Source organism: Amblyomma mixtum, chromosome 3, assembly GCF_055824585.1.
Source record: "Amblyomma mixtum isolate Tamu chromosome 3, ASM5582458v1, whole genome shotgun sequence".
NCBI classification, from domain to species: Eukaryota; Metazoa; Arthropoda; class Arachnida; order Ixodida; family Ixodidae; genus Amblyomma; species Amblyomma mixtum.
Genome location: NC_143014.1, coordinates 180,331,826 through 180,357,868, shown reverse-complemented (window position 1 = coordinate 180,357,868; position 26,043 = coordinate 180,331,826). Strand labels below are relative to the sequence as shown.

General features: G+C 44.6%; 1 protein-coding gene and 2 long non-coding RNA genes across 4 annotated transcripts in view; all 3 read right to left on the bottom strand.

Annotated features, from left to right (window-relative positions):
• LOC149352902 (exosome RNA helicase MTR4-like) overlaps nt 1–26,043 on the bottom strand; it is a 148,762-nt gene that overhangs the window by 62,968 nt on the left and 59,751 nt on the right. The gene's annotated exons all lie outside the window — the stretch shown is intronic.
• Nucleotides 14,237–26,043, bottom strand: part of LOC149352903 (uncharacterized) — a 35,741-nt gene continuing 23,934 nt past the window's right edge. Inside the window, exon 3 of the long non-coding RNA XR_016290879.1 lies at nt 14,237–14,407. This is a non-coding gene — a long non-coding RNA (uncharacterized LOC149352903). The remainder of the gene's footprint in view (nt 14,408–26,043) is intronic.
• LOC149352904 (uncharacterized) lies at nt 17,078–24,215 on the bottom strand. The gene is made up of 3 exons (XR_016290881.1): nt 24,201–24,215; nt 23,425–23,807; nt 17,078–17,321 (listed from the first exon to the last, which is right to left on the bottom strand). It is a non-coding gene; the product is annotated as an uncharacterized LOC149352904 (long non-coding RNA).

Here is a 26,043-nt window from a genome sequence, read left to right as displayed (position 1 = left end):
TGAAGTAAGTTATGATCGCTAATGCCTGGTAACGTGGTTATACCTTTTACGTCATCGGGGGAAGTTGTAAGGAGTAGTTAAAGAATGTTGTTTCCTCTTGTTGGGCTTGTAATGACTTGTCTAAGTTAAAGTCAAGTGTTAGGTCGAGGAAATGTTTTGCTTCTGTGGAAGGTGATCTATTAAGCACTTATAGTAGGGCCCAGCTAATGTTCGGGAAGTTAAAATCGCCAAATAAATATATGGGGGAGTTTGCAAAGTTATTTCCGATACTGGTTAAAGAGCAATACAGAGCGTCACAGAATGTTGAATTGCTATCCGGTACCCTATAGCAAATGCCAAGAACAATTTTTCTAGCCTTGTCGTTCAAGCATGCCCACGTGAGTTCAAGAGTGTCGTCGCTATTGATGTCAGATTATTATAGGGTGTTCTTGATAGCTATGAGGACGCCCCACCTTTTTTGTTTTTCCTGTCATGCCGGTATATACTGTTTTTAAGATTAGGGGAAAAAGGGTTGGAATCTCTGATGTCTGCGTTCAGCCAAGTTTCAGTTAACAGCACAGCATCAACATCAGTAATGAAACTTTCAAGATGATCCCGTTTTAGGATTACGCTTTGGATGTTCGTGAACGCGATATTTAGATCAAGGCATGGCAAAGGGCGCCGGATGCTGACAGAAGATAGTACCTGCTTTTTGGGGCGTCATGTTGTGCTTTCAGAAATGCTTGCCGATGAAGGTCCTGCGCTTCTTCGCGTGCTGGTTGCCAAGTTGGTGTTCTCTATCACGCTTTCAGTGGTCGGGTCGTAAACATAGCATTTATTGCCTACGTAAAGCTTGTCAAAAGCCAGTTTAAAGGCACATTTCCGTGGGCGAATGAACTGAAGCAGTTTGGAACGTGCCTGCCGGGTTGGAAATTCAAAATCTTCTCTTATTGAGTAGTTGGTCCCTTTAAGTTTCCGCCCACAGGACAGAATGGTCTCTTTGGTTTTAAACTCCGTGAATTTTACAATTATGGGGCGCATTTTGTGGTTCCAGTTATTTCCAACGCGGTGGGCACGTATAATGTTGTTTGGGTCAAGATGAAGGTCGAGGTGATCGGCACAAAGTGCCACAATTTTGTTTTCCAATTCAGACCATGTTCCGTGCTTGTGTCATCGAGGCCTAAAAAAACAAATTGTTACGGCGCATTCGGTTTTTTGTATCAATGCTTGCTGTGAAATCTATGGAGTTCTTTTTGGTGCAGCTCTCGAGGTTAGGTGTCACTGCCAATCACTTCCCAGAGGTGATTATAGAATCCTTTCCATTACTGACATCGCGATTCATTCAAGTGGCAGGAAAAAATGTTTTATTTCTTAATCTGATTCTCTAGGCAGTAACTGCATCTTTTGCTGCTGAACAATAATGAAGATATAGCTAAAGAGCAGAACTAATTTGAGTGCAGAACAAATATTGGATAGAGCTGTAATTGATATAGTATTCTTTTACTTTCTTTGAATTACGCCTTGAAAGACTTAGTGTAAAGCAAGGTGCACATGTGCCTTGCATTCATAAGGATTCCTTGCCTCATACTCTTCCAGTGTGCTTAATGTGTCGCATATGTCTACTCTGTTGTTTATAAAAATTCCTAAGAACACTTCTGCCAAAGCAAACTATAGGGGCATCACAGAACCAACTTCTACTGGATCCCGTGTCGTGCGTGCAATGCAAGATATTTTAGAGGGACGGAAGGCTGTGCATTATTCATTTCAAAAATGGATTTGTCATTTTGAAACTCAACCATACTGTGATTCATGAGTTTGCTTGCTAAAGAAGTACCTATAGTTAAACCACATCCTCAGTTTTCTCTTTTGATGGGCTAATATCTGAACATGACGTGTAGCAGTCTTTATAGATTTAAGTTTTTTATTCTCTACTGGATGCTTTTTGTTGTTATCCCAGCAAGCTCAGCAAGCATATATCTTGAAGTCTGAAAAACTGAGAGATGCATTGAATGGTAGTTTGTGTGTCATTGATAAAAAGCACAAAATTACCTGAAATTTGTTATAGTTTTATTGATGGCATCCCCTTTATCCACTGCGCTTATACGCCCACAGTGTTGAAAAGGAATGTGAATACCTTAGCGTAGATGGACCGTTCTGCTTGGATGGAAATGGTGCTGTTTGCTAAGGCTTGAATCATATCGCTTAATACAGAGGTGGAGGGCAAAAAACTGGTGCTGCTGTGTTGCAAGCAAACACGGTTGATCCCCACCCACTGACGGAGACGAAGGTCCTCAGACAAACGCTGCAGCAATTGCTGGCTTTGAGGGTCTGCCAGGCATTGTTTAATTTGTTGAGGGCATTGGGCCCGTGTGCTAGGCTGTGGCGGCTGTACGCTGCATCTGCCTTTCTATAAGCAACATTGCTCATCCCTTAACCCCGCACATTTTCCTGGTTAACCTCTCCCCTTTTTCATCTCCCTCTCTTCATCCTCTTAGTGAGTAAGGTGGTCTAAATGCATGTGCATTGTGCCTGCGTAACTTCCATCTTAGATGGGACTAGGCTGTAAAGCACCCTTTGCAGCTCAACAAACAATGTTTCTCCATCCCTCCAAGAAGCAAATAATGTTTTGTGTGTCCTGTTTTCTTGAGTCATTGTTTAGTGCTTTTCTTCAGGATGTGCATTATCCTAAAGGAAACATGACCATTTTAATGCCTTGAACTTTGACAAATTGCAAAGCTCTTCTTTCTTTTTTTGCTATTTCTAGATATTGATTTTCTGCCCAGTTTCTCTCAATGGCATGCTTTTTCTCTTTCAGCTGGTGTACTACAGTTCAGAATGCCCGAAAAAATGCCTTCAGTAATCTTGTTCTGAAATTAGGATACATTACCAGAAGTAGCTTTCTTGACTTAAGTCACTGAAACAAATTGGGTGCATAGGGGATGTTCTCCCCCTCTTCTTACTTTGCCTACTCCATCAAGGCTATAATTCCTCTCCTTAGAAGTAGAAAGAAACGAGGCATTATATTGCAAAAATGGGAGATATGGCTCCGCAGAACAACAGGCCATATGAGAACAACCCCACAGGGTTTAATGTTCAGTCATGCATGGTAGGGCCCTCTGAAGTACCAGAGCTTTGAAGGCACAACGGTGAAAGATCTGATCACCATCCAGAGACTTGATACTGCAGGTGTGCTATAAGTAGCCTGCTGTGCATCTTAACAACAAACATAATTGACACTTTTGACAATGACTGTAGATTGAGTTTCATCATGAGCCAATTTCCAAGGATGACAAGTTTGGTGCAGAAAGGGACCTTTTGTATCTGCCATTTTTGAAGGCTATAACTTTGCATGGAAGTAGTTAATGCGGGTGTCCTTAATTCGAGAATTTGAATAGCCTGAAGCGATGTTATAAAGGCCTGATGTATATTGGAACAGTGATCATTTTTCTTTTATTTTTACTTACGTGATCACCTTCCTGCTGGTCACCGATCTGACAACACATTCAGGGATAAAAGTTCTTCAAAGGATGAGTTCTACATATGCATATTTATTTATTGAAACAAGTGTGAAATCGTAAAGGAACAGGCACAAGGTCATCACAACTAAGGTGAACATGCGAGACAGGTTGGCCGTCCTCTTCAGAGTGCCGGTGGGCCCAACCGTGTACCGCATCAGAGCAAAGTGGAACAGGGGCAAAGGAACGTGCGTGTGGTGCATCATGTTGTCTGCCTTTTCACTTCATTGGGCATCCATAACGGACTCACTGGCATTGCGAAGAGCAGCGCAGCATTTGACTTGCATGTTCACCCTAAATATGGACGAGTTCTTGAAGTGTAATTGATAGTTCATGGTATTCCTGCAAATTTAGTAGTGCCGCATTGCAGTAAAGTCCTAGTTGCTGGGAGTATTACTTAATTTAGCTTGCAAACAGTAAAAAGAGCACTGCAGTGTCCCGAGCTTTCCTCTACTATGCTCCTTGCAAAGCTGGGTCTTTGTCTAGAGTTTCGAGCTCAGCACAAGAGCAAATAAGTGTAGCAATTGGCATGCTGTCAACGACTTATGACAGTGTATGGAGAAGGCATGTGCTCAACAAATTACTGCCACTTGCTCCTCATGAATAGCCTCTTACTTTTCGGTACAATTCATCAGTTGAGGTTGTGTATTGATGAGTGCTGCATCACCTCAACACAAAGTATACAATAGAACCCCTCTATATAACGTGACTCGGACCAGCAAAAATTTTTACTATATGAGGGTCTTGACCACATCAGTTGTTGGTGATGGCATATGGCTCTGAGGATGCTCTGTGGTAATTAATTGGCAACTTACGCCGCCGCGCGCCTCAGTGGTTATGGTGCTTGGCTGCTGACCCAAAAAACGCGGGTTCGATCCCGGCCGCGGCGGCTGGAATTTCTTTGGAGGAGAAATTCTAGAGGCCCGTGTACTGTGCGATGTTAGTGCACGTTAAAAAACCCCAGGTGGTCGAAATTTCCGGAGCCCTTCACTACGGCGTCTCTCATAGCCTTAGTCGCTTTGGGACGTTAAACCCCATAAACCATAAACCAACCACTTACTGAACACTGTTTTGGTTTATAAAATAAACACTAAAAAATACATTCCATCCTTACTTTTTTTAATTTATCACATTTCGTGTTATCTCATTTTAGATTTTGTTTGCGTCTTGAGGAAGGATTACATATGCACAAATACAATGCAGCTACGAACATAACGCGAGATTGATTTCATTTAAAAACAAAAGTTTTGCGTGAAGACGTCATTTTTCACAGCCTCAGCAACGTTTAAGTGGCAATAGTTAAGCGTGCGACACCGTCGAGGCGGTACCGCTCGCAAAATGCCGCCGCGCCTCCGTTTCTTGCAGCCGCTTCCCAGTGCTTCACACTGCCATGCTGCGAATGTTTGCCCTTTTCTTCCCTTTCCAACTATTCACTCCATTTTTACTGTTTTTCCTTTCTCGACGACCCGTGCCTCCTTCTTTCTGCGTTCATAAACAGCTTTACTTTTTTTTTTTCTGCATGCTGCGCACTTCTCCTCACAGCTTATGAGCTTTGCGGTGAAGCTGTCTCAAAGAGCACCGTTTTATCGTCTTTTGTATGCATTTATCTCCGAAAGTCGGCCTCACGCGTACTGCGTTGTCATCATTCCGCGGTAGGTACATCGCCACATCCAAACGCTCTTTACAATGGCCGTGTTTTTGAAAAAAAAAAGTTTTTCTATAACCCCCCCAAAAAATGTAGTCTTTCATGAGAGTTAAATTGGTACTGCGGTTTCAGAAATATACTATACCCGAGTTTGCTATAGCTGGGTACAACAATGTTTATACATATTGCAGCAGTTAAATTTTTGTGAAGTAATACACGTACTAATGCAAAATATTCCCTTATCCTCTCTTTTTCATTGGCAGCGATTTCAACAACCTTGCAACAGAAACTCCACTGCCTCACTCAGCGATTCCTGTGTGAGAAATTCAAATGCACTAAATTTTTATAGCTTAGAACTACTGATGATTTTTTGTTCAATAGGTTCTAGTGTGATTTGCTCAAGACTTGAAATACATGCATTATATTTTTGTTATATGATTATATGATTTGTGTCGTACACCTCCGTACCACTAACCCGGTGTGATTAAGTTTTATGACGTGTGGTTTCCGGGAAGTGTGCATTGTGTGGCATTTATTCAAGATACACTACTTTCACTGCTCTAAATTCAAGCAGTAATATCTTATGAATCTCTATCTATTTTAGTTGGCTAACTCTCGTATCGCTATGTGAACAGAGCTATCTAAATAAGTGTAATAACTGGGAACTGCACCACATTTTGAGCTCTTCAATGAAAAATCGACGTGGGCAGCAGGAACAAAATTTTGTATCTGTATCTTTGCAGTCTTCATCAAACAAGAATGTGAATGGCCCACAGAATTACTCATGAACACCTGTTTGTATCTCTCAGCTTTTGAGAAGAAGCGCTTTGATAACCAGATGCGTATCTTTCAAGATTTGAAAACTGTGAGGGCATTTATGTCATCCTAACAAAGTGAGCACTACTATCTCCCCGATGACTGCACTACGTTGCCAGCAGCTACAGCAAAGGAGCTGCTGCGGCTTGACGAGTACCTGTCGGAAGACAGCAACCTCGAAAAGCAGCTGTTAAGTCACATTGGATGAAAATTGATTGCTTGGGTCTAAGCATTCATATGCACTTTGCTTTCTTTGGGTGCAGTGCTTCTCAAGGTTTGGGGGGACGGACATGCTTTCTCTTGGATTCCAAGAGAAAGCAAACGTATCAGGGGACGGCAGAAAGTTAGGTGGGCGGATGAGATTAAGAAGTTTGCGGGGATTCAGTGGCGGCAACTGACAAAGGACAGGGTTAATTGGAGAGACATGGGAGAGGCCTTTGCCCTGCAGTGGGTGTAGTCAGGCTGATGATGATGATGATGATGATGACATGCAAGGTTGTGTGAGGAATTACCTGCAGCTCCTGCTGACGGAGGAAGCAGCACTAGGGTTCAGTTGGAAAAGTTCACAGGGCCAGAAACTCGCATTTGAACAGCTCCAAAACGTCCTCACCATGATGATTAGTAAGGCACATTGCTTTCTATGATCATGTAAGAGAAGTAATAATGAAGCTGTCGAGTTGATGGCATACGCAGCTCTTCACAAATGGAATGATTGTTACACCCTGCCTGCTCTCCGATACGTGTAAAAATTATGTATATTTGAGGTTGACATTTTTGCTACAACTGCAGTGCTAGATATTTTACCCATGTGACGAATTGTGTGTTGATTGGGAAAGGAAGCACTGTTAATCACCTATGCTTCTGTTCAATGCCATCATTTCAATGGCAGTATTGCCTTCATGAGGGCAGGAGCAGGGCGAGGCGATGCTTGATGTAATTTATATGAGCTCAACTAACCGAGAGTGCAGTAACCTGTGCCTTCTGAGTAGCCAAACACTGGTAGAAGGCGAAAGGAAAGGTTGCGATAGTTGAGATTCTTCCCTTTAATTTTGAGGAGCAGTTAATGGGAAGGTTAATAGTCTTAAAATTAGGCCTTCAGTTTCATGTTTTTGTGAAATGAGAGAACAGCAGTAAAGTACTGCTCTTTTTTGGAGACACACAAGGTGCTGTCCTTATCAAACTGCAGTTGCTGGGCATTTTTTGTAGTGTCCACACTTGGGAGAAGCATGTGCTTCTGGAGCCTCAGCTGCCATCAAGTGCAGTGTTTGCCTAAGCATTGGCCTACCATTGCTGCACTTCCAGATATTTTGTGAACACCTTTTAGATAAAGGTGCTTCGTTTAGGATAATTTTTTTCATACCAAAGGGTATTTTTTTGCTATGGGCAAAAACTGATGAATACCTTCTCACTTTGCTAAGGGTGGAAAAGTGGATGGCCTTAAGTTTTGCCTCCTGTGATCAGTAATGCCTGGCACTGTTTTTCAACCTGTTTTACCTACACCGGTGTATGTCAAAGTAACTGAAATCAAGTTTTCTTTTTTTTTTAATTTTTCACAGACTGTATCAAGAAAACTTGCTAACCAAGCAACCCTGAAGGACATCAGCGGAGTGATAAAAAGGTGGCTTCTGGGAGCTCCAGGCCCCAGCGGAGGCAGGAACAGGCGATGAAATGCTGTGCATGCACTTGAGCTCAGGAAGTAGGCTAATTTGCTTCTGGCGCACAGTGGTACCAGATGCGGTGCAGCCATGTTTATTCTTGCTGATGCCGTTCCATGGACGAAGGCAGTTTGTGCAAGCCTTAAAGAGCTGAAGATGGCTGCCATTTGAGCCTGGTGTCTAACCTGCTTAGTTGCGCTCATGCTCGCAAAGCTCTTCATCGCGTGAGCAGAAGCAATGGCGCTACACGGGCCCCCATCCAGCGCGAATGCGGGGTTTGCGTGAAAAGTACACATGAGAGGGACAGAAAAATCCACCCCAAAAAATGGTATGTACAAGTTTCTACAGGCTGGTCAAGATCAGGCCACTGGTTCCATGCGGGGCCATCGGATAGGCGGTGCAAATTCAAGAGAGCGAACATGGCTGCTTCTGAGCGGGCGATTGCTGCTACAACGTCTGCGTGTAGGCGGTGTGACCAAGTAGGGAACGTCGCCCAGGGCAAACATGGTGGCGCGTTCACTGCATGCAAGCGTGTATCTGGACTGGCTAAGCGATGGGCTCGATGCGGCCTCATAGGCTGAGAAGGTTGACAGCCAGCGACGAGAAGGGCAGCATATTTGTGCTGAAGTGCTTCGTATACGGTGGTAAGGCCGAATGCGACGCAGCTCGCCATGAGGTCTGAAGATTGGTATGAACAGGCTGCGGTACTGGCGACCCAAAAGCAGCGACTTACGTTCCAGGGTGCCACTTATCTTGCGGTAGGTCCATGGCAAAGCAGGAACTCGAAGGTACAGCTGCAGTGTGCCAGTTGCGAGGGCATTCAGGCTGTCCTAGGTCACCAACTGTGTGGTGCACAGTGGTACCAAATGTGGTGCGGCCACGTTTATCCTTGCTGATGCCGTTCCATGGATGAAAGCTGTTTGTGCAAGCCTCAAAGAGCTGAAGATGATGCCTGCAGTTCAGCCGGGCGCCTAACCTGTTCTGTTCTGCTCGCTCTCGCAAAGCTCTTTATCGTGCGAGCAGAAGCAGTGGCGCTACATGCTTATTTTTTCTTACATGGTCAACTTGACGTCTTCTGACCTTTTCGTGAAGACATTTTTCAGACGTTTTGTGAAAGCACAGAAGCACTACTTGTGTGAAACTTGCATTATCTATTCTAGAGTGCATTAATGGTGTGCTGCAATGCATACTGGCAACTGAAGCTGTTCGCCTTGTTAATTTTAAACCATGCTTTTCAAAAGAAGTGGAGATGCCAAAATTTTCCTTCGCTTTTGCTTCTGGAATGATGCGCATGACATTAATAAACATTGATCACTACATGGAGTTTGTCAGCACACAATAGACAATTTTTAATTGCATTTTTTTTCTTCTGTTCTTTCAGTTTCAGTTGCCAGATGATGGTTGCAACGTTACAGATGAATATGTGATCCCGTGAGGAGTACAAAAATTGTAGTATAACCATTGCTTTGCCATTTTTATTATTTTGCAATTTTTGTATGCCTCAGTGTGAGTGGATAATCACTTGTGATGTCTCAACCATGTTTAGACTGCTGAAACTGGAATTGCTTGGAAGAACAGATTCAGTTATAAATTAGGTTGCGCTGAATTTGGTCGAAGTTAAGAAATGGTCACAAAAAAATGCACCCAGTATCTCCATAAAGTAAACATGTAATCTCAGTACTGGATCTGCACTTTTGCCGACAAAAATGCAAAATCTGTGTCATCTTGAGATTTTTTTGCTTTCTGCTTTTTTTAAGCACCTAGTCAATGAATGTTTTATTATGCCAGTTGCTTCTTCCAATCAATAGACTTTTCTCATCATGCTGAATTTGTAGAAATGTAAGTTAGATGCTAATATCTGATATTTGCATGCTACTGGTGTTATCAGTTATGCTCATTTAAAAGAGCATAATCGAGTTTTATGACGGTCTTTGCTTTTACGTTCTTTAGAATGCATGTAGTGCCGTCTTTCCTTCGTCCTGTGGTCATTTGTGTACTGCTCTTGTACTTCTAAGTTTGCCTTGCCAACCAGTCCAGTAGCAAGGTTTATTCCAGAGGGTACATGCCAGCATGGGAAAGGAACATTGAGCCCCAGAATGCAGCCACCGGGATTTTATTAGTCACTGCCATAACCTCGACTTTAGATTTGGATGCTACAGTTTGTATTGCATCAGTGTGTTCTCCCAGGTTTCACTCTTAAAGTGCAGTGCCCAAGTAACAAAGAAACAAGCAAAGATACGACTTACTAGAAATAAGAAGCCGTTATCCAAACTTCACTGCCAACGGATACCGACCGCCTGTGCGCGACAATTCAAAACTGTATACTCGGAATTGACGTACCCTGACTGATTATTCCAGCCGCGGCTTATGAAGAAGTTATTGAGAAATGGCACACTTGTCACTGAGGCCTACTTCTTCTCGCTCCACTTAATAATGCAAGAAGAGCAGAAATGACGATTCTCCCAGTCGTTGTGCGATTATCGGTTGTTAGCGAAGTAGACGAAGCTTTTGCATTGCGCTGGTAAATAGTGCATAACGAGCCGCAAGCAGATGATGAGGGGTCTAAAGCGCTGAGAATTTTTGGTCTAGCTTCTCTATCCACCTCACCTGTCGCAGCAGTGTCAAATATGCTGGCAGCCTATTTTGTTCTTTTTGCCTTCTTCCTTTGCAAGTTGGCAAAGTTTCTACTTTCTTTTCTTCGCTGAGGCAGTTTTTCCCTCTCAGACTTGCGTTTTAAACCATGCACATATGCCATTTCAGGAGTTTAGGATTATCGTGTTTTCGCACGCAGTATTTTGCTGGTAGAAGCCTACTGGTACAACCCTGGCTACACCCTTGCTCTAATTGTGATCTGCCGCTTGGCGTAGGTGTTGAAAAGACTTTTAAATGCCCGACCAGATCTACCGTGGCTGGCCTCTTTATTTTCTTGCAAATCGAGCCTTCGGCTGGGCGCCGTTGTCTGTGCGTCTTCAGCTCGCACATGAAGATCCTTCCAGCTTTGCTTCACAAGCGCTATATATTTATATGACTATATTTTATATAAGACTATATTTGCGAAGTTCTGAGTTATACTCCGAGCACAATGCTCTTTGCCACGATAGCAATAGACAAAGAGGTAGCACCTGTGGCGTTCTGACATCACATTAAAGCGCACCCATCTCCCCACCTTCCCAAATACAGCTGGAACTGTACCAACAGCTTATGGTCTTGACGGTGGACTCGTCTGCGTTCATGATGATGATGATCTGCTTCTTCTTGAGAACGCGCCAACTTCGGTAGACCTAACTCTTCGTATGCTCCCTTATACAGAGGCAACGAGGCGAGGACGTGTTAGAAACCAAGACACAACACTGCACAGTATAGACAGTGTTCACCTTAGTCGACAATATGACCTGGGTCTATCGTACACCCCAGCGTCTGCGTTGCGCAACTAAGGTGGTCATGCGGCACCAGCACTGTTGGCCCAGAAGTACTTCAGGCAACTATAAGAGATCGCGCCTTTATGACAGATCTGGCCAACGCTACCGTGGTCTTGAGACACCCTCCATAAAGACAGCGAAAGAACAGCGGTGAAACTACACTAGCACTGGGAGAGTTCTCGTTGCCGCTCCAGGCATTGCAAAGATTTGTAAGTCGCATAACCCTGTGACACCACCGTGTATCAGGCACCGAACGTCTGAAAATCATATGACATCTGGTATGGGGGGCTTCACGGCCAGGAGCGTACATGGGCTGTGAGGGCCGCTGCTGTACGCGTAGAGGAGTCAGTATTATATCGCACCACCTGGGCCTCAATAACCTACAAAGACATCGTAGACCACATGCACGTTTTTGCATTTCACTTCCATCGAAATATTGCCTACAAGGGAGGGATTTGGTCTTGCGACCTTGGGATCAGTAACCGAACGCCAAAGCCACTGACCCATCGCGGCAGATGAATGTCGGAAACCCATCGTCCCAGAGAAGAAAGAGCTCAGCTTCACTATAAACGTTGTGAGAGTAGCGGAACAACGTGTGCCATTTCGGCTGCAGTGCCGAGGGGCAATTGTCCAGAATATTCCAGTTTTGAGGGTGCAGCAAATTACCCAGAGCCTCGTCAAACTGCATAGGTTTATTCGAGCCCGAGGTGAGTCATTACTTTTGCGAAATGTAAGCCTTCCTCGGCGCTCACTGTCTCAATTATAGTTCACAAAAGGCATAAAAAAAAAGTACGACTATTCTACAGGAGACGGCCTGTCTATGCTCGTGTTTCATTTCAGAGGTCACGCAAAATAAACTCTCTCTTAAAACTGACATTGATTTGCAAACAAGCAGCTGATGGGGCTCAGCGAGCTGTGACAACGTGAGCAGAGAACGAGTGGCCGAATCACATTGGGAGGACCTGGTCGAACGCTGCTCGAAAAATACACGCATTGGGAGACATCACTTTCGAGCGTCACTGACTGCTGTCTAGTTGACTACTGCTGCCAAAATCGGCTTTGGGGAGGTGGTGTACCTAGGCGTTTCCAAACTTCCCCATCAAGACAACGATGGGAACTTTAGGCCTATACATGAATTCTACACATGATTTAGAAGTGTTAGAAAAATATTACCTAATAACTCCGTTGGACGACATAACGTGTATTACCTGTATACGGGCTTTGAATGTCGTATTTAGATATCAGAAGAATTGGAAGAGCTTCACAGGAATATTCTCGGTGCTACATATGAAATATTTCCCAGGATCACCCTGCCTAGAATTACAATGTTGCGTCTCATTACTGAAACCCAAGCTTTCCACACTAGCTATTGCCTTGGTGTGCCCGTACAGCACTCAGTAAAGGCTGTGTGCACTCCATCCACGCAACTTATTTCCTTTTCTCTTTCTATTTTACCCCTGTGTTTTAGTACATTTGCTGATCGCATAGGAGTTATTACGAAGGCATGCTACGAACTTGCTGTCCAGTTTTGGCCACTCTCTCTTTGACCGTTTATGCACTTATGTGCCTAGGCGCATGTGCCAATTTTAATCTTTACGCCACATAAGTCTACAACCCGTACCTTGCACCACAGATAAATTCTGCAGTGCTGTCGCAAAACGTGGCATGCAAGCCATATTAGGCATTTTTAAAAAGCTCATACCCAGGAATACTGGACAAAAGCATTTTCAACTGGAGAGAGTTTATGAAAGCAATTTTTATATGCTTTTTTTCACAGTGTGGGTTGCAATACTTCAAGCTCATCAATGTACAGCCGCGTCAAAAATTTCTCGGCAACACTGCCGGCTTCATAGCAGTATATTCTACCTCTTGAGACGCCTAGCTATGAAGGTGCCAAGATTCTCACATGCGAGAATGATATTTCTCGTTCTCTCATCTTTGGGGCGTCATATGTGCCCCATTACACAACTCAAAAGCAGGCACTGTGGCCTGAGAACTTTTGCCGCACCCTGCACGTCTCCCCATAGAAGCATGGTGATGACTTCACGAAATGCTGCTAACACCTCTTAAAAACTCCCAAGACAGCTGAAATGTTGTCCAACAACTTTATTCAATATAATCTATTTATTGAGGAGTTCACATGTATTCAATTGGCTTTTACTTACCAATTCTCAAAAAAATATACCTACCACGGCATTGGATTATTCGGTGCCGCTCTAAAAACCATCCTGAAGTGCGAAGTATGGCCAACAGTTAAACATGCGCCGTGTTTTCGTAGAAGAGAGAACAGCTGAAGCTTAAGAATAAATGTGCCTTCCCCGCAATGTGGCAGTGCAAATAAGTTTTTTTTTTGCGAACAAATTGTGCTCAACATTGCGGTAAAGAAAAATATTAATAAACACTTTGCACAGCTCAAAATGTGGGTGGTACTATACCGATGGCACTGTGGGTGAGCAGCAAATGAAGCTGTGGTGCTGAGGGCAGTGTAATATAGGCTTCATTTTTTGGGCACGGCAAGCAAATTTTGACTCTGGTCAAATATACATGCTCGTGCTTCACATGCATGGTAGAGGATAAAAGCAAGCTACTTTTCGCTCGTCTTCTACAGGATAGCTGAAATTCTATGCAGTATGCCTCACCACTCGAGCTGTAGGCCTGAGGGTAGCTGTAGATCCGAGGTGCTGGCTCAAGATAGTCACGCCCTGTATTTTTTTTAAGGCCGTTTGAAAAGAATGCTATCCAAAACCAAGCAGTTAATTTTATACGGAGCTGCTGCATTCATCCACTTGTACGGCCTTATGTACTTTCCTTTTGAGTCAGTGTTTTATTCCTCAGAAGTTGCGCTGTCGCAGTTGATATCAGTGGCTTAGTAGCAGCGCAGCAATTTCTCACAATCTACTTCTCTGCAACAGCGTTACTAATTCTAATGAGTGACTCAGCTTTCAACTCTTCAAAGGATGTAAACAGGGACTTCAGATGGAGCGAATGTTACAGCTATAGTTTGTGTAGCACTGATACAGCTTAACAGAAACTAGTTTTCTGAACTACAAACTGTTAGCAGCGCTCGAAAATATTTCCACTTAGTGTAAAAGAATTGCTAAGGGCAATAGTAAGTTTAAATCTATAAAACCTCTTAAATTCCACGGCGGTTGCTTCTTGCTCACTAAGTGCCGCTATGGCGTTGCATAAAAATCACAAAAGACACAGTTGCTTTTGAATTCAAATTTAATCTGTATGGCCACCATTTTAAACACGCATTTATTCATAGCGTATATAAACTTATCGAATCAAAAAGACCAAAGTACCGCCTTCACCCAACACGCTCATCCGGGTGCCGTAATGGTGGTCCAGAGTGGTAAGGACGTTGGCCACGTCACACTGCGTAGAAGAAAGGGAGTCCATGTATCAAGAAGGCAAAATAAAACTGGTTTTTCTGAAATCATGTTCCTTTATTCCAGACTTTTTTACGAATTCCATTATGATAGTGCTGATAAACGCATATGTTTCTGAAAACAAAGAACGTTTGAACTAAATTAACTGACGGGTGGCCAGCATATCTAAGGCTAAACAAACACATCCAAGATGAACTCCGAAATCCATCAAAATAAAACAAGGACGTAAGCAAATCATACTCTAAATAAACTCACAAAATTAAGATAGACAGCTTTTCTTGTCATGTAGAATTCAGAAACAAGCAACCTCTAAAAACCCTACTCGATTCTAGTTTCGATTCTGCGGCATTCAGAAAATGAATTACAAATAAACACTGTTTTGCGTTCACCAACGCTTCATTTCAAGCCGGCTCCAGACATACACTGTAAAATACGCTGTCCTCCAATTAAGCCTGGCAACAAAACTTGGCATATTTGTAGTCGCATGCTTGGTCGAAAGAAATCCGAAATGGAACATACCGTATTTTCCGGTGTATAAGACGCGGCTTTTTTTCAAAACTCTTGCTGGTGCGTCATATACAAGAGTGCGTCTTATATGCGAATTTTTCGGCTATTTTTGTGAGTTCAGAAATTACTCAGGTTCATGTTCAAGTTTTTTCACCGGAAAAATATCGCTACCAATAACGCGGTTGTAACACGGCTATAATACGGGGAGCGCCATGCGCAACTTTTCTAGGTGAACTTTATTATGAAACGGCGGGGATGATGACTTCCGGGATCATAAACACGCGGCCGTTTCTGAGGCCCCAAGCAAAAGTAATGTGAAATGCCAAAAAGATGGCGAAAATCGCGCTTTTCGCGATTGTCAAGACAAGCCGGCATTTTTTTGTAGTCTCCCTTTGCACTTTGTTTGCTCTGTGTATGTAGTACGTGCATTGGCCCAAGAGAATGTTTCAGCTGCATTGCCTCCAGAAAGGGGCAAACATTTTGATAGCGCATCCGAAGATGAAGACTTCGAAGGTTTGAAGTGAAAATAAAATGTTGTAATGGACATAAGGAGAGTTCTCGCGTTTTTTTTTTGTTAAAACGTGGGCGGGTACGGCATGAGTGTTGCCTTATCGATCACTTAGCGTTGCTTAAGAACTCACAGGTACGGTGCATTTCACGATGGTCACACAAGCATGTTTAGTTAAGCCTCACTAGCCTAACTGGGTAAATTGGGGTGCGTCTTATACACGGGTGCGTCTTATATGCCAACTTTTTCAATAACAGCCTGCATATATGGCAGGTGCGTCTTATACAAGGGTGCGTGTTATACACCGGAAAATACGGTACGAATCACATTTCACTCCTTGCCTACGGGACAGCCTCTCGAGCCCAGGCGGCTGTGGCGCGTGCGTGGACTCTGCGATCCACTTTTGCTCGCAGCCAGAGCTGATCGCGAAGGCCACGGCACGTGCATTTAGAAGACTATTCCCACCTGGGTCTTGAAAAGTTCGGGTGCGGCCCTTACACAGATTTATTTTTTTTAAAACATTGCCTTCGGGAAAACGGGGTGCGGCTCATACACGGGTGCAGCCCTTACACGCGTTTACACGGTAGTTGGCATCTACTGAGCGGCCCTCAACCTTCAATGGTAGCCACCCGCCGGGTTTTTTCCCAGTCAACCACCCTCAGGGTGTGCATCCCTCCGCCAGTTTCAGGATGTCCTCCGTACACGGAAGCCACTCTCCGGGTTCTTCCAGTCACATCCAGATTGTGGCCTCTTCCTCCTCTCGCCTACAGGAGCTGAGGGGCGCCACATGCCAGCTGTCACAGGTGGCAGATAGGTGGCAGGTGGCAGATGGTGTACACAACACTACAGCAGAGGACGCTGGGCTCTTTTTCTTCAAGGTGGTGCTTCTAAAGCTAACGCATTAAAAAAAGGTACAAATTCGCCTTCTAATTCTTTTGTGTCAAGAATTATTTTTAGAGCGGCCCTTACATTAGAACAAGAAAATGACCTCGGATAAAAATAACCAGCGAACTGCACAATCTTCTTGAGTGTGCAAGAAGGTTGAATCTCGTATACAATGAAATCTTTCGGGTGCAGCTAAATTACCCGACTATCTGTTGTAGTACAGAACATGCCAGAATAATAGTTATGCCCGGTTTAAATACGGTTATACCCAAAGGTCGAATGATGGCTCTGACATGACTAAACAGACGTTCTCGAGTCTTCTTCCATGGATAACAAGGCAAGCGCGGCTACGCGGCGTTTATATACGCGTCATACATTGTCTTCCCGCCACGTGACCTGACAGTCGCGGCACCCCGACGAAACTCATTTAAGGTGAAGTTTTGAAGGTCAAGCAAAGGGCAGGCCACTGTGGTGAATGTTTGGTACAGATTGTACATGATAGCACTTTAATTTGGCTAAAAATGGTCGATAAAAATGGTCGCCTACATGCCCACCTCAAAGGCAGGTGCTGCTGATAAGTGGCATGGCAGTGGCCTGTAACCCACGCGATACACACCATGTGAGCTTCCCTCAATAGTTCCCACATTGCCTGGTTGAAAAGAGGTTTGCAGTTACAATATTTTTACAAAGAGCCCCTTCGCAAGAAGCCAACACCCCCCTCCCCCTCAAAACACCACCCAGACCACCCACCAGCCCGCTCAGCTGCGATCTCCTTGGCCTCCTCGGGATATGACGCAAACCTGTGGTCTCCAAGCCGCAGCATGGCCAGCCACACCAGGGGGCCTTTCTTGTGCCGGCTCCGGTGCTGCATCGTACTGTGAACGTGCTGAAGACCCTCGCGGCGAGCATACGCCAGAACCAGCTGGCAGTTGGGCGTCAGCAGGTCTGAGTCACCCATAGATAGAACTCTGTCGGCTTGGCTGCAGCGTGTCTGCAGATGCTGGCATGGCACGGGGAAGAATTGTGAGAGGTGGCAGTAATACTGGCACCAAGACGATAGGTGGGAGTAACATTGGCACCAAGACTATGCTCAAGCTGGTGCAGCAGAGCATGTGCCAAGTGCAGTGACCAACCGAAACACGTGGAACGGAGCCAAGCCACATTTTTTCTGCATCCATTCGCAACTGCTGCAAGCAACCAAGGAATAGTGCGAACCACCAGCCCAGGGGCATTTCTGTTTTCATGGTGCCAAGCCAAAAGCCAACACTGCTGGGAATGTGCCAGTTTTGTCGTGCTTGCACCTTCGCTGCAGAGACTGTCACACTGCCAATGTTTCACACCAGCTTGACGCTGCAAAGTGCTTGGTTGTGGCACGTATAGACCACGGACCAATGAAACAAACACAAAAGACAATAGAGTGCCCTCTGAACAGTGCAATAAAGGCCCTGAACAACCTAGTATTGCAAGCAGAAAGCTTAATAGTGGCCACTCCTAGCTGCTGCTTTCAGACGACTATATGCCCCATTTTTGACTCTTGGCGTGCCACTCTCGCATATCACTTCTGCTTCTTGAGGGCTCGGTGCGGGCTGCAATGAAAATATATCTGAGCATACAGTAGAACACCAACGTTAGTTCCTGGGTGCTGCAGCCAGTCCTGCTCTAGCTCCCATGGAAATCAATACTATACAAACTTGGCTGCTACGTCACAACTCTGACAGCATGCCGCATGGTACATCGCAAAGAAAGTGGCAGCCTCTAAAGCAGTGTGGCACGCATGCTGCTCCTGCACCTGTTCCACTCGCACTCACATTTTTTCCATGTGCTGAATTCAGCTACTAAGCTACAAGGCTGCTTTGTTCACGATTCCCTGAAAACCATAACAGTGGGGTTCTGTTTTAAAATGAAATGCTAAATGCCGCAACTCGCGCAGTGCATAGACATCGTCACGAGCAAACATGCTTTGCCATGGTAGTCGGGTGCAACTATTGCTCCTCCCAATTTCATCGACTCTTCAGTTCACTATTTCACCCTATTGGCTGCCTACCTTTCAGATGCAAACATAGCAGCACACAAGCATATCAGCTTTGGCAGAGTTGCAAGCTAAGTACTTAATGGAATGCAGGGTGATGTTCCGACCGCATATTAACCTTCACTCTAACACTCTTAAATGGAAGACAGATTGCTTCCGGATAGTGCCCACCTCCAAATATAGGAGCAACAATGTCGAATGCCAAATGGCAAGCACATCTCGGTGTGCTCACAGTCACATCTCTACAGCCATCAACAGTCCAATTCAGTTAAGAAATTCCACTACTCCTGGCCACCCTGTACATTTACAGCAGGCAAAGTCCGAATCCAGCCAAAATCAGGCGACCTGCTCAAGGCACAAGTCATATCCTACTGCAGTTACAATTGGCACACTGTCAAGCCAACCACTGAAAGTGAGCTAAAAACGGACCCTGGCTTTGCCATAGGCAGCTTGCTAAAGCAACACGGCCGACTTGCAGGCGGATCGATTGACACTCCCTTGGCAACTTTCTCATAGGCCCTGAAGGAGAAGGCATCAGTGGCAACTGGTTCACAGGTGCTGTAGCGGACACGTGAACCGGCCGAGAGGGAGAGAGAGTTAACGAAGGAGAGGCCCTGACGTCACTTTTTGTGAAGCCGCCTCGCAACCAGAAGTTGGCTCGCCTCTACTCCTCCGTTTTGAAACGGAAAGCTTCACTAGGCTCGTCAACATCCGGTCTGGCGTGCGCCGTGATCAATTTTAGCCACAGCTGTGCATGCGCGAAACCGAGCAACGTAACGCAGAGCGCAGGTGGCCGCGACTGCTGCAGCCGTCGTCGCCGCCGCGCACTGACTCCGTCGTCTGAGCGTCGGCGCTTCTACTCCTCGCCACCGTTTTACCCTTCGCCGCTGCCATGCGGTCGCCGCCGCCGTCCCATGAGGAGAAGGTTGTTTCCCAAGGCGTTGCGAGAACGCCTGAGCGGCGGCGGCCATAGAAGAGATGGCCCTCCTCGCCACTGCTTCAGTGAATGGTTAGGACCACACAAGGTGCATATTAGCAGTGTAGTGGACCCCCAGCTTAACAGAAGCCCCCTGCTACACTTGCCTTCTCTTGGAATCCACTCTCAATGGCCAGCAGTTATCTTGCCTTCGCATTGCATGCCCTACATTAGCCCACTTCTTCCTCTTGATTTCGACTAGGATATCATTAACCCGTGTTTGTTCCTTCAACCACTCCGCTCGCATCTGGCCTCTTAACGTTGCACCTATCACTTTTCTTTCCATAGCTCGCTGCATTGTCCATAACTTAAGCTGCATCCTCGTAGTTAGCCTCCACGTTTCTGCCCCACAGGTGAGTACCGATAACCTACAGCTGTTGTATACTTTTCTCTTTAGGGATATTGTTAAACTGCCTTTCATGATCTGGGAGAGCCTGTCATATACGCTCCACCCCATTCTTATTCTTCTAGTTATTTCCATCTCTTGATGCGGATCAGCAGCCACTGCCTGCCCTAGACGTATTATCTTTAGTAGAGGTGTCTTTAGAAGAGTAGACGTATTCCCTTACCACTTCCAGAACTTAGATACCAATTCTGAAGTGTTGTTTCCTTGCTAGACTGTTGAACATTATTTTTCTTTTTGCACGGGCAAGCTGGGATGCACTGAATGCCGCCCGTCTGATCCTCAGTTCTGAACGTGACGAGGGAGTGTATCGTTACGTTCACGCCTAATGGAAAAAGGCAAGTTATCGAAGAATTTTTCTGAGCAATAAAACAGGCTAATCTCAACCTGACTGCTTCCTGATCACGGTGTACATCACTTTCTGTTTACTCATAATAGTTCAAAAATTTAAACGACCTTTTGCTGTACATTGCTGATACTTGTTATTTAAGGCACGTTTCTAGCATAAATAACTGTATATTTTCAACATAGCCGTGCGAAAACAGAATAAATAAGTAACCCCTTAAAAAAAATGTACCGAAGTGGCACACATGCTATGAGGGACACCACAGTAGAGGCTCCAGGTTCATTTAGATCTCTTGGGGTTATTTAACATGCGCTGACATTATACAGAAATGCAAAAGGCACCTGTGTGCAGTGCAATAACATCAAATAACCCTAGATGATTACTCTGGAGTCCTCCACTATGGCACCTCTCATTGCTCAAGTGTCATTTCGGGACTTTAAACTGGAGTGAGTGAGATTTGTTTTTGCCACGCCTCTCTAAATGTTGGAATGGGCGGTTACGCAATTTACTTTTTTTCCTTCAGTGCTTTTATACTTGAAATGATGTGTTATCCACTAATATACACAGATCACCCACTGATATTTGCCTACAACCACTAAATATTTACAACGAAGACCCACAGTTTACAGCGACTGTGCAAAAAATCTCAATTTAAGGATTTTTCACGAAGTTATGTGATAGCAGTCATTTTTATGCCTCTGATGTTATGGATATCAGTAGGAACGGCAGTATTTACTTATATAAATATAATGTGAGGTGGAAGTTCGACAACTGAGAACAATCTCTCACTGATCTCGAACTATTCGCGCCTAGCATAGGACGAGTGTCTTCCGAAGAAACGCAGATTGCACGCTCAGGACAGAAGCAGCGGATACGTAGACGTTATTTACGAAGCAATGTTTCAGATAAGCAACAACAGAGTAAACCGACAACAATATTTTAATGCATGCAGCGTCTTTACACAGCAGCAGCCACCATCACCACCACACCCTCACTACTCGGTGTTTCGAGCTATCCAGTCCTTCATCTGTTTGCCCTTTACTGCTTTCCCTACGCCACTCAACTGTTTTCAGTCTGGCAAGCCGGCTTTAGTAGGATTCTGGACTAAGCTTCTGCGAATATTGGTACTTTTTTTGAAATAATTTCAAAGCAACTGCTCTATTTACTCTCATAATTTGTGGACTTTTTTCTTTAAGGCTTCAAAAAGAGGGTGCACAAATTACACAAAATTCTTTCAAGCACATCCTGAAAGCTCTACAAAGGTCAAAGTGCAATATAACCCTGTATATTGCTAACTATACGCTGACCCCCCCCCGTTTTACCTTTTTCAGCAGCCTGGTTTACACTTGAGTCAGCCTGACTACATGCGAGAGGAAGGCATCAAAGTTGCACAGTTTTATTGCCTTCGGCCGCCACTTGCATCACAATGCTGGTGGTAAATGCAAGTGTGTTGCCCTGTGGTTGCGGCTTTTAGCTGGGTGTACATTGCGGTGCCATCGTGTAAGAAATATCGTATTTACTCAACTAATAGGCGCATTCACAAAATTGGTGCATCCCCAGTTTGATCGCGAAAAATCAATTTTTTTATTTCCGCGCATAATAGACGCACCCCGAACTTGGCACTGTGATCAATACTGTATTTACACGATTGCTAGCAGATGCCTATTATGCGCCTATTATGAGAGTAAATATGGTAATGATTATAAAAAGCGTCAAGAGTGAATTAATGTGCATTAATTGCAAATAAAGGAGATTTATTACGAATTAAAGTAAATTAATATAATTGAAATATGAATGAAGGGTACATTAAGGTGAATGAAGGATGAATTAAAGTGAATTAACTCTAAATAAATTGTGGATTAAGGTGAAACAAAATGAATTAATTGGGAATAAAGTGTGTAATGAGGTAACCAATTAAAATGGTACATTAAGTTGAATTATTGTTAGATTAAATTGAATTATCTGAAATTATTGTGAATTAATTTTGAAACTAAGACGATTTAAGGGTGGTTTGAAGCAAATAACTGCGAGTTAATTCTGAAATAATACACATCAAAATAAATTAATTGTGCATTAAGTGGGTAATTAAGGAACAAATTAAAAACAAGAAAGCAACTTGAAATGAGGCGTCATTGCTTTCGCATTGCTCCAATGTGGGTTACCGCAGGGATCTTGAATTCTTTTTTTAACCTGGTCAGGCTTTGTTTGCTTTTGAAATGCGGCCACTGGAATTGATAAGGTGTCTGCTTTGCCAATTTATCCCAATGTGCAGTCTTGAATTAATGGTCCCCCAGTATGAAAGAAAAATTGCCAACGATAACTTTACTTCCTAAAGCGAAATTTTAGCGCAGCTCCTCAGCTGCTTCAGCTTTTTGATAGAATATGGCAAAGAATTCGAGCAATATATGTATGTACAATTACAGAGAACTCATTATTTTGCACACATATTCCTTCTTCAAGAAACACTCCACTAGCAGTTCTTGATTGTCATGAATAAAGATTTGGGGTTGGAGAAAGAGACGGATATATGCTCGACTTTCTTCGCACCAATGCCTGGTTCTCGAAGACGAGGTCTGTGCAAGCATTTAGCGAGGTTGTCACAGCCGTGAGAGGCGGTACGAGCGAGAGGAACGCGATGTTCTCTCGCATAAGTCGTAAGAAATTCCTGTTTGTCTTTGTGTGCACATATTAAAGTCCCCACCCACCCTGCCACCCAGGTAGGTGGAAGTTAATGGTTCATCGCGAGAGTTCGCTCATTGTTGTCAGCGCTAACACATGCAGCCCACATCTTTCTCTCATCACCCCACGTACCTATAAGCACCATTCAGGCGTCCATTGACCCAGGGAGCCAGTTATGCGCACTTCCTTTCCTTAAAATGATTGGAGTGTAAAACTTTGCCAACGCCAATGAACATAGTGAACGCCGATGGCCTACGGCTTCAGGGCCGTGTTTCTGCACAACGTTGTCAATGCCTGCAGCCCACATCTCTCTCTCATCACCCCTCGTACCTATAAGTGCGATTCAGGCGTCCACTGACCCAGGGAGCCAGTTTAGCGCACTTCCTTTCTTTCCTTTCCTTGAAATGGCACAACGCTGTCAATGCCAACACATGCAGCGCACATATCTGTCACTACCACCACGTAGCTTAAGGCCACTGTTCCAAGAAGGCAGTTATGCGCCTTTCCTTTGCCTTCCAAGCTCCCGCTTCATTGGTTCCGCAGCTTAAAGCACGAATACGGTGTCCTGCGGAACAACGGTAACAGCGACGCCGCGAAACGCACAAACGGGTGCCAAAGAGATGCGGAAAAAAAAAAGATTTCTTTACGGTAGTGGCTTCAAAAAACTCACCCTGGAAGCCGCAGATGACAAAGTCGATGGGTGTGTAGTAGCCGGACGGCTGACTGCTCTGCAACGCTGGGCATTCTCCGGTGTGTGCAGCCTTGGTAGCCATTGGCGTCGAGTGACGTGGCAGCAGCCGTCGCCCACTCCTCGTTCTCCGGGTTCGCTGCCTCCCCGTCGAAAGCCCTGGCGAGGCTCGGAATCCAGTGTCCGCCCAGGAGACCGTGTCACAGACCCCGCGCTGAGGCCGGAGTTGGAATAAGCAGCAGGCGAACCCCTTCTCGACGGCGCCACGCCAAAACGCTGTAGTCAGCAACCCCGCAGGTGCAGTCGAGGTGGCCAGGTGGATTGACAGAATAGCAGTGTGGCTACGGCTCTCTTCAGAAGGAAAGCTGGGCGTCAATGTTCTTGTTTGGTGATGATGATGATGATCATCATCAAACATGAGGATGCAGGCAGAACGCGCGCGCACAAGCGATTCTGTTCGTCTTTTTCTCCTTCCTTTTAAGCATGGCGTAAAAAGAGAGGGAGAAAAGAATTTTAACGAGAGGAAAAGGAGGAGAGGTCGGCCGGTGGTAACAATCATGGAGGGAAAAAATTTAAGGAGGGAGCGTAACGTCACGCGGCCAGTGTTCGCAAGCCCAATGTCTATGAAGCCGTTTTCTCCCTCAGTTTTTCGCTCTCCCAGTCAGTCCTTTATGTTTTGATTTTCGTATGTTTTAGTGCGCGGGTATGCGCGGCTTATTGTGGCGCGAAGCGTCTTCAGACTAGTTTCATGACATTACCTAGAGGGAATGCTGGCGGCTCTGCACTTAGTCAGACAGCACGGACGCTCAAAGCATCATGGGACGTACGGTGAGCTACTTGTTGCGGGACAGTCGTATTTTTTCGGGAACACGGAGTGGCAATACTAAGATTTTTCATTCCGTCAACGATGTTCGTGTGTGCGCAGACGACTTTCCCGTGAACGCAGTATGCAAAAGTGAAAACACAACGACACACGACGCCAATAAAAGGTTTCACTTTTCTGAAATGCCTTTAAAACACTTCTTAAAGTATATAAGCAGCAAAATTTTTTTTTTGAAAACATTTTTTTTTTAAAGTGCGCTTGATAAGCACGAAATATTAGTTTTTGTTGTGTTCTTTACTTGGGCAATAGTAAAGCTAGCCATCTATTATTTTGGGCGAACTTTGCATTTACATGCTTTCTGATCGTTTGTTGCAATTTAAAAACAGAATATTGACATCTGAAGTAGAATTTCACCTTCCTTGAGCTTGCATTGCTGAAACGCTCTCACCTACGCACGAACATAGGAATTGTGCGATTACGGTGATTTGTGTAGCTTCGATCGACAGTCGCAAAGTAGCTGACAATGTGTGTTTTTAATGTCCGCAAACAGGCTAATGCCTGCACTCTTCTCTGCTTCCAGTCCTGAGGGGCCAATTTTCTTGCACTGTCAAACCTTTTCCTCACATTGAACGTGCACTGACATGATCAGTTGCAATTTTTAGCCCTTGTGAAAGGACTGTGCATTCAGAAGAGAAGGCATTTCCACGCACAGACAGCAAAGGAGCTGGTTGCAGCACAAAACACATCTCTTTATCCACGTCTTGAAACGTGCGTGGCAGCCAAGTGGTTCGTAAACAAGGCTGCCGTAGCAGCGATCTCAATGATGTGACGTCCAAGCCATGTATAGCCTAGGATGGTTCATGTTGTTCTCAAAGTAGTGTTTCAGATCTACCAATGCAGTGTACTGCCAGCAGACAGCAATGAAGCTGGACAGCTTGCATGACTTTTGCAGAGTTGTTCTTGTCGTTTTTGTTTTATGTTGCTTGTCCTAGAAATCATCTGATAGCGACTCGATTCTATAGTCTCCATACATGTCATCCTTTTTACATATCTCTGCTTCTTCTAGGCAGTATTGCGTACCTAACCTTCAATTCCAGGAGCACCTCTGACACTTTTGCTTCCTTTGTGCACGCAGATATGAGGTGCATTCAGTGGTAAGCTGGAGCTAGATTTTTAAATTTCTTTTACAGAAGGTTTAATCAGGGTACTAAAATAACTACATTGCTAGTACTGAACAAAGCCGTCTTTTAAGTTTTTTTTGCCAGTTCTTGGCAAGTGCCTATATATTGTGAGGAAAAATTATTATTTCAAATCGGTTAGCATCGTTCATGCATTCCTGAGTGACCTTTGTTGTTGTGGGACCTCATTACACTTTGCACATTTTGAAGAAAGGCAAACACAAGCAAACTCGGTGGTGTGAGGTTGGTCAAATACAAAGGATGTGGTATGCCCCAAAACTGCATTTCCTCAATAGTTGACACAGTGTGTGAAGCAGTTTGTGGCATAGAATAGTCGCAACAGAGACTGTTGTTGGTAGCCAGTGCCATTTCCAGCGAATAGCAGGCTCGAGCTGACCCTGACCCTGAGCTGAGTGTTAATAGTCACACTGCCTCCTCTACGCATGTGTTGTTCTAATATCAGGCCCTTGTGTACCGAGAATAAAGTCAACATCAGTTTGCCTGCAGATCACTCCATGTGCAACTGTGTTGATTTTGTGAGTGTGCTGTGCCACCACTCCATGCTTTCTTGCTTTCACATAGATTAAAAGTAAACCCAGC